This window comes from Castor canadensis, chromosome 13, assembly GCF_047511655.1.
Source record: "Castor canadensis chromosome 13, mCasCan1.hap1v2, whole genome shotgun sequence".
NCBI lineage: Eukaryota > Metazoa > Chordata > Mammalia > Rodentia > Castoridae > Castor > Castor canadensis.
Window position 1 is genome coordinate 60,792,755 of NC_133398.1, and position 7,682 is coordinate 60,800,436.

General features: G+C 30.6%; 1 non-coding gene across 1 annotated transcript; it reads left to right on the forward strand.

Moving 5' to 3' along the window:
* Nucleotides 1-7,138: 7,138 nt before the first annotated feature.
* On the forward strand, nucleotides 7,139-7,302 carry LOC141416060 (U1 spliceosomal RNA). Its single transcript, XR_012440985.1, has one exon. It is a non-coding gene; the product is annotated as a U1 spliceosomal RNA (small nuclear RNA).
* The last annotated feature ends 380 nt before the right edge of the window (nucleotides 7,303-7,682 follow it).

Here is a 7,682-nt window from a genome sequence, read left to right on the forward strand (position 1 = left end):
TTATGAGTGCCAATTTTGACCACACAGAAGTTAATTTGATTTCTCTTTTGCATCATAATTATTAGAAGCTGAAGGAAATGTCTTTTATTTCAATTTCCTAAAAAGGATTATAGCTGATCATAGCTTCTAAAGTTCTAAACCCTTGCAGTATTAAACCTAGGTGTTATTTTGATGTTTGTAATGAAAATTGACATTTTACATGTCATTTCCTTAGACAGATAGTAAGTAGAAGAAAGAATGATCATAGGGCCATTCATACATTTCCTTTTACCCCCAAAGGAAGATAAAATTAATATTAAAAACTTCAATACTCAAATTGATAAGAAGGATTCACTTTAAAAATCCCTTTTGTTTATTAGCAACTTTGAACATTACTATAAGCTGATATTTTAGAGATTTTTAAATGAATTTCTCATATATGGTTCTGGTTCAAAATTCAAAGAAAATAAAATGTATGAAAAAAGAAAGAATTTTGCAATTAAATTGATTTTTTAACTCACCTTCATCCTTGAAAGTACATTTGGGCCATTATATGGTAATATTAATCAATATTCAGTTAGACCATAAACCAGTTAAAACATGCTTTTATGCTTTGTTATAGAAAAAAACACAGAGAAAGGTCCCATTTCTCATATATGACCCTGCAACATTATACTTTATAAAAAGAGCCATTCCCATTTCAGCCTAAACAGAAATCTCTGCTTGCAGCTGTTCTCTTTGAGTAACTGATTAAAACTGTATGATAACTTTTTTCCCAGTCTTTACTGTATTTATGATTGCTACAATAAATGGTCACAATCTTCTTTCTCCAGATAGGATATTTTCCCTGAAGAGGCTCTGAATCTTTTTCCCCTTGGTTCTGAAGACTTTTCTTTTCCAGTCAGTTAGTGAAGATTATTTGATGAAATCATCTTTTATAACCAATCGCCCACTCCATCATTTAACTAGTCAAATAAGCAGTGTTCAGTCTTACGGTGAAAGAGAAATTTGTTTCATCAATGTATTTGAGAGGAAAGACATAAATAAGTAGGACAGTGACATCAAAATTATCCCAGAAATGTTTTTAAAACATTTTTAGTCTCATATATCTATTTAAGTGGTAATATCCTTAAAAGGGAATATTGTGCCTGGACAATGTTTTGTTGCTTACAAGTAAATATTGACATAAAGCCAAGGCATCCATTTTCTAAGGTTAAAGAAAAATCTGCTGCATTTTTAACAACAGGTGACATGGTATTTCAGGTTCTGAAATACAAAGGCAATTAAAAGCACAATATGCATTTAACACACATATCTCAGGGTTGCAAAGGATTTTGTAATTATCTGATCTACCAAAATATAGCAATGTCTTTTCTGCATCCCTGACAGCAAATTATCAGCCTTTCCTTGAGAATGTCCGTGAATAAAGCAGTTCCAGTTTATAAAAGTGCCCATTCCGTTACTACTTGGCATTAATGGATGAAACACCTTTTATGTATGTTGATCAGAAGACTTGTTTTACCCATTTTTCCTCCCATTTTTTAACCAATTCTGGACATTCTTGTAGTACAATGAAGTGAAATCATTAGATAATTTTTCAGAAATTTAAAATATGTCATCATGCTAGTCTGACCAAGCTTATCTTTCCTATTTCATGAATTTCCCATTCCTAAAACTCTCGAACATAAATCAAGCAGAATATCTCTTAGGTAGAGTATTAACAAATTCTTGCCTTCATTTCTTTGATAGGCAAAGGATGCATTTCTGTTTCATATCCATCCTGCTATACTACCAATTTGTGTTTAGCTAATAACAAACTTATGAATTAACACTGTAAGTTAGTGATTGGCTATTATTTATGTGTGTGCACAGAGCATATATGCATTAATGTATATGTGGGTGTATGTACACACATACATACATTTCACAATGTTTTCACAAATGCTATTGAGCTGTGTACCCAATCCTGTGTGATGTATAATTGAGCAGACTACTTTGTTTTATTCTGCTGTTGACTACATTGCAATTTCCTCTGATTTTGTCCATACCAAGGATTGTCATGAAAGAGCATCTGGATCAATGTCTCTCCAAAGATTTTCTCACGCACTGGAATGATGTTACATTCATTCTCTCTTTAAATTATTAGTCTTCTCTATTGTAATTTTAGCCACATAAGAACAAGTTTTCATTTTATTACAAATTTTTCTTTATATATAATTAATTTTAAGAATATTTCCTGATATATAATAAGTGATCAATATTTATTGAACTATGAAGAAATAAAAAATGAATGATCAAATCATGTATTTAAAATGTAAACCTAGACTTCCATTATGACAGTGAAAGCAAGGGGTGACTACTTTTCATTAATGAAGTCCAATCATTTTATATGAGTTTGTGTTTTAATATCCTTATTTATATATAATAGCACTATTATCATCAGTCTCTTTTTCAAAAATATATCAATTTTCAAATAAATAAAAAACCAAAACAATACATTTTCCCTTCCCCCATGCAATAAAATTATTTGGCTAAAACGGAAATATATTAATTTTACCTGAATTACTTCTAGTGAATCAATGTAATTTATTAGATCCTTTTAAACTAACTTGTGGTGTATGCTGAAATGTCTCCTACACTTGAGAGGGAAATGAAAATGATTTTCAAAATGTTGCTTAATTAGAGCAAAAAACATACAAAATAGACAAACATATATGTAATAAATATAAGAATAGACACACATTCTAATTCATACTCAATACAGTGTAAAGTCATAAAAATTTTCATCGGTTATCAATTATTTAAATAAACTATTGCTACTAATTAAACTGTGTTGCAACTATTTAAAATGTTAGTTCTTATCATACTCCTTAAACTAATCATTAGTACATAATAAAAAAAAACTAGCCATAATAATGTGGTTAGAGAATTCATTCATTTGCAAATCCAGTGATAAGAAATATAAATATGTAAGAAAATACAAAAACACACAGCTATTCCTGGAGAACTAGGTAATGCCCTGGAAACATTAGGATTAGGATACTCAGGTAAAAATTTGGAGAGTTTAGCATTTTCAGAGTGATTTCATAATTGAATAAAAAATGAATAATATTTTAAATTAATTTGGGCTTTCTAAATATATATTTATATAATTGTATGAACTTATATAGATATAAATAATTATATTTAAAATAAAAATAAAATTGTGTGAAATATGTTAATTTTTAAATTTTCAACTCAACTTTAGTTTCCTTAAAGATCCAAATTCTTACTCTAGTCTTCAAAGCAGCTTTACCTTTATTAACTTATTTATATGTTTCTTCCCACCAAGGATCAGCTTCTCTTTTAATGACTGACACTGAACTTTTCAATACTCCTTTCTCGTTTTTTCCTAAGTATAGTACATTCATAACTGAGATGTTTTCAGTATGTCCTCAAGATTCTTGTTTCAGAAAATTTTAAATAGTCTCAAAAGTCAAGAAAAATAAGGAGTAAAAGTAATAGTAGTATGCAAGAAAAATAATAATAGTATATTGGAAGGAAGGGAGGAAGGAAGGAAGGAAGGAAGAAAGGATAAAAAAGAAAGAGAAGGAGGGGAAAATATATTATGTGGAAGATGCTAATAAGGACCTTTGGTCCAAAGGAAATAGGTTCAGAAAAGTGATTTGGAATAAGAATATTGAAGGTAAACAAAAATGGACTGAATCTTAGTTTGCTATTTTCAAATAATATGCCTTTGGTCAAGTAAATTTTTTAGAAGCCCAATTTCCCTCATTTCCTTATCTGTAAAATGGGGAATTTTTGTTTTGTCAGCATGGTTGTAAGGAATAAGAATAGTTTAATTTATTTTTCGCTTATTGTGTTTCAATCACTGTACTAGATAGTACTAGTGTTTCCGAAGCTTCAATTTAATATTCAGAACATTCACACAAAAATAAATACCATATGTTTGGGTTTTAACACTCTATCTGATTTACAACAGGCATTTATTAAATATTAGTAGCTTCTCTTTTCTTTATACCAAAATTATTGAAAATCTATTGTCAAAATCCAGGCATTCTTATAAACTTCATGCCATATTGCTCAGTGAAATCTTTTAGAAACTTAAAATAATAAAACTCTCATTGATTTCATTTACTGTAGTAATTAGATATATGGCTTAACAATAATTCCAACAGAAAAATTTAAAAACATTTAAATGTTTCTTTTCCACCTACTAATATATTTAACTTCTTAGTAAGATATACAATGTCTCCAAATACAGAGATGAGAAAGGTTATACTCAGAATTCTTTGCAAAGAATTGTATATACTGTTCTTTATCATGACCATCTTATAAAATCTTGAAAAAACAAGCTTAAAGTGAAATTGAATAAAAGATTCAAGGAAGCCTTTAAAATTATTGTTGAAATGCAATTTATAGTGAATGACCACATGTACTCAGGTCAGTTTAGGCTTTTATTTTCACAGCCTAGCTAGGCATATTGTCTAGCAACTGTAGGTACTTAGTTCACCTTTGGGAAAATAATATTTCCAATGATGAAATAAACATAGCAAAACAATTAGAATTGCATCATAGGTAAAATTAAAATCATTAACATGGACAATAGACAAATATAGACTGCTAAAATTATCTCTTACCATGTTCAATACATTAAGAAAAACATTGGTAATGTAAACAAAAGTGATTTTCAGTTTCAAAAAATATTACAAATGTGAACTCAATTAATAAAGGGCTAATAGTCCTCTGTGTTCATAAATTTAACATATTTCTCTTTTTAATGCTAATATGTGCAAGATAGAGTGAAACAAAGAATGTTCAAGGCACTTATCTCTTATTGCAAAGTTAGAGAGACATTGAAATAGGTCATGGATGTAGCATATATTAATATATTACAGTAAGATGAATCTAACTACAGCAGCAAGAAGATTGTTTCAAAACTTTCAATTCTTATGCTCTTCCAGTAAACCTCTAGAAACTTGTTAGGCTCGTGGTCCTGTTCAGCCTTTCACCTTAACATGTTTCCTTGTTTAAACATGTTTTATGGTAAATCCAGAGCCTGGAAGCTACTTGTCTAACTCTTTAGTATTGAGCAAGATAATTGTATAAATACCCTCATTTTTTCAACAAATTTTTTTAGTAGCTAATTGCTATGAAGCAAATACTGCATTAGGGTGGAATACATCTAAAGAAAGGTAATGTCCAGTGTTCAGGGGGACATATCTTTTAAGAGAGAGTGGCAAGCATAAGCAATATAGTCTGTATTTGTAGATGTCACAGAGAATTCTCAAAAAGTAAAATCTAAGAATCTAGGGGGAGGGGAAGCATGTAGAAAGGAAGATCTCATAACTGAAATGTATGCCCAGTTTAGCCAAGTGAAGAGTAGAGAAAGGAATGTAAGGAACAGAGAGATTTTGGTTTCTTCATGGAATTCACAATTTCTGTAAGGGTAGAGAGCAGAAAGTAAATTAAGAATGGTTTGAAACACTTCAGGAGCTGTAAGCAGCATCAAAACAATCTATCCTTTGTAGAGTGACTTCTTTTCTGAGTAAATAGGGGATCATTGCTAATTTATGCCTGCAGACTTATCTTGCGAGAAGTGGATTTTAGTAAAATCAGCCTGGATTAAAAAGAAGTAAGAGTAAATTCATGTTTTATAATTAGGAAACTTGAGTAGCAATCCTTGTAAGAAATTATGGTGCCCATACATTAGATAGAAAGAGGATTTGGCAGTTAATAGAATCAACTAGCCAATTGTAACATACTCAAGTCAATGGGAAAAACAAAACCATTTTACATTTTTATACAAGAAGTAAACTAATTTCAGTTTTTATGAAGTGCTTAGATATAGATGTACTTCCACTAGTTAGGTTAAAACAAAAGATTGTTTTATCCTTTACATTTATCCTATGAAGTAGTTATTAACAATCTGATCATTTGTAAAAGCAAAACAAAACAAAAATCCTGAGAATCAAGGATTAAGGTAACTGCTTACAGCTACCAGTTGTATCTTATTCCAAAGCTCAACTTTTCCTTTTACCTTGCTTTTTCCCATAATTTTAAAATTTAAATTCAACGAAAGAATAGTACTAAAATACTACAGAGATAAGTTTCGCATTCATTGTTGTAGAGCAAACACAGGGCCTCTCATGTCAGACAAAGCCCTCTACCACTGAATCATATCCCCAAACCCTAGAGAGATGTGTTAACTGCTCCAAAATAAATACTTTCCAATATTAATGAGAAGACTATTATTGTATCAATTAACTTATAACTTAATTATAATGTCCCCTGATTGAAAAAATACTTTGAGTTTATCCTATCCAACGCAGTCTCAAGCTACTTTTGCTCCATGAGTGTTCAAATATATCACCAATAACAAGTCATATGAAGTCATATGGACTGTTTGGTAAAATGAAAATTTCTGTCACACCTAGGATATGATTCAGAATCCTTGAAGATGAAGGTGATAATCTCCATTTTAACAGCACTTTTTAATAAGATTTCATTGCTGGTTAGTTCATAGGCATCTTAGTTTGAGAGAATGCAGTCTATGATATATGTATAACAAAACAAAACATCAGGTGCTACATTTCTCAGACCACATCCCCATTTATTAAGCAATCCATGACTATATATCCATGCTTAATGCTTTAAAGCAATATTTCTAAAAATTTTTACATGCTTGTAATTAGGATTACTTTTCCATGAAATAAAATTCTAGGAAGAAAAAAATCAACCTACAGTGGAAATGGTTTTGGCTTATGTGATTCTCTTAGTGATATCTATATTTTGACTGCTCAATTTGTGCCTCTTTTGAGTTCATATCAATAAATATACATGTTTCTATTTCAAACAGTGGGGATATTTTTTCAATTTATATCATAGATATGTTTGACTGAAAATTTTCTCCCTAAGTTCTTCTATAGAATTTACCTTCAGAATTTCTTTCAAAGTTTAGATGTTTCAGAAAAAAATATACAAATGTATATATGTGTGTAGATGTATGTATGTATATATGTGTGTATGTATATGCATACATATATATGTGTATATATGCATGTGTGTATCTATCTATCTGTAGAGAGAAAAAGTAAAAAGAGAGAAAAAGGCACATTTTTTGGCCCTCTTTGTGTCCTCCCATTGAAAGCTGAAATGGATACTTACCTGGCAGGGGTGATACCATAATCATAAAGGTGGTTTTCCCAGGGCGAGGCTTATCCATTGCACTCCGGATGTGCTGACCCCTGCGATTTCCCCAAATGTGGGAAACTCGACTGCATAATTTGTGGTAGTGGAGGACTGTGTTCTTGCTCTTCCCTATTAAAAAAAAAAAAAGAAAGCTGAAATGGAACAGAAGAGCAAGGAGAATAACCTCAGGATGTCAGAACCTCAGGGATTCTCCCTTCCTTACAATCAGAATGTTTCAGAATGTGAAATACATACACTATATTACATGAAACAATAACATTTGAATTCATAAAACAGGGAAAATTAGTTTGGAGAAACTTAGGGGATTTGTTTGAAGCTTAATTTTCCACTAAACACCTAGACGCTGTAAGGGCACTGCAGGCTTGAAGTCAGACACAACTTTTTAAGAAAATATTTGAGAGAAATTGCAGGAGATGAGTTGGATGCACAAAACTTTATCAATGTTAAATAACAAAAGTTATTTACTTTACCTGTAGAAATCAACCTTCCAA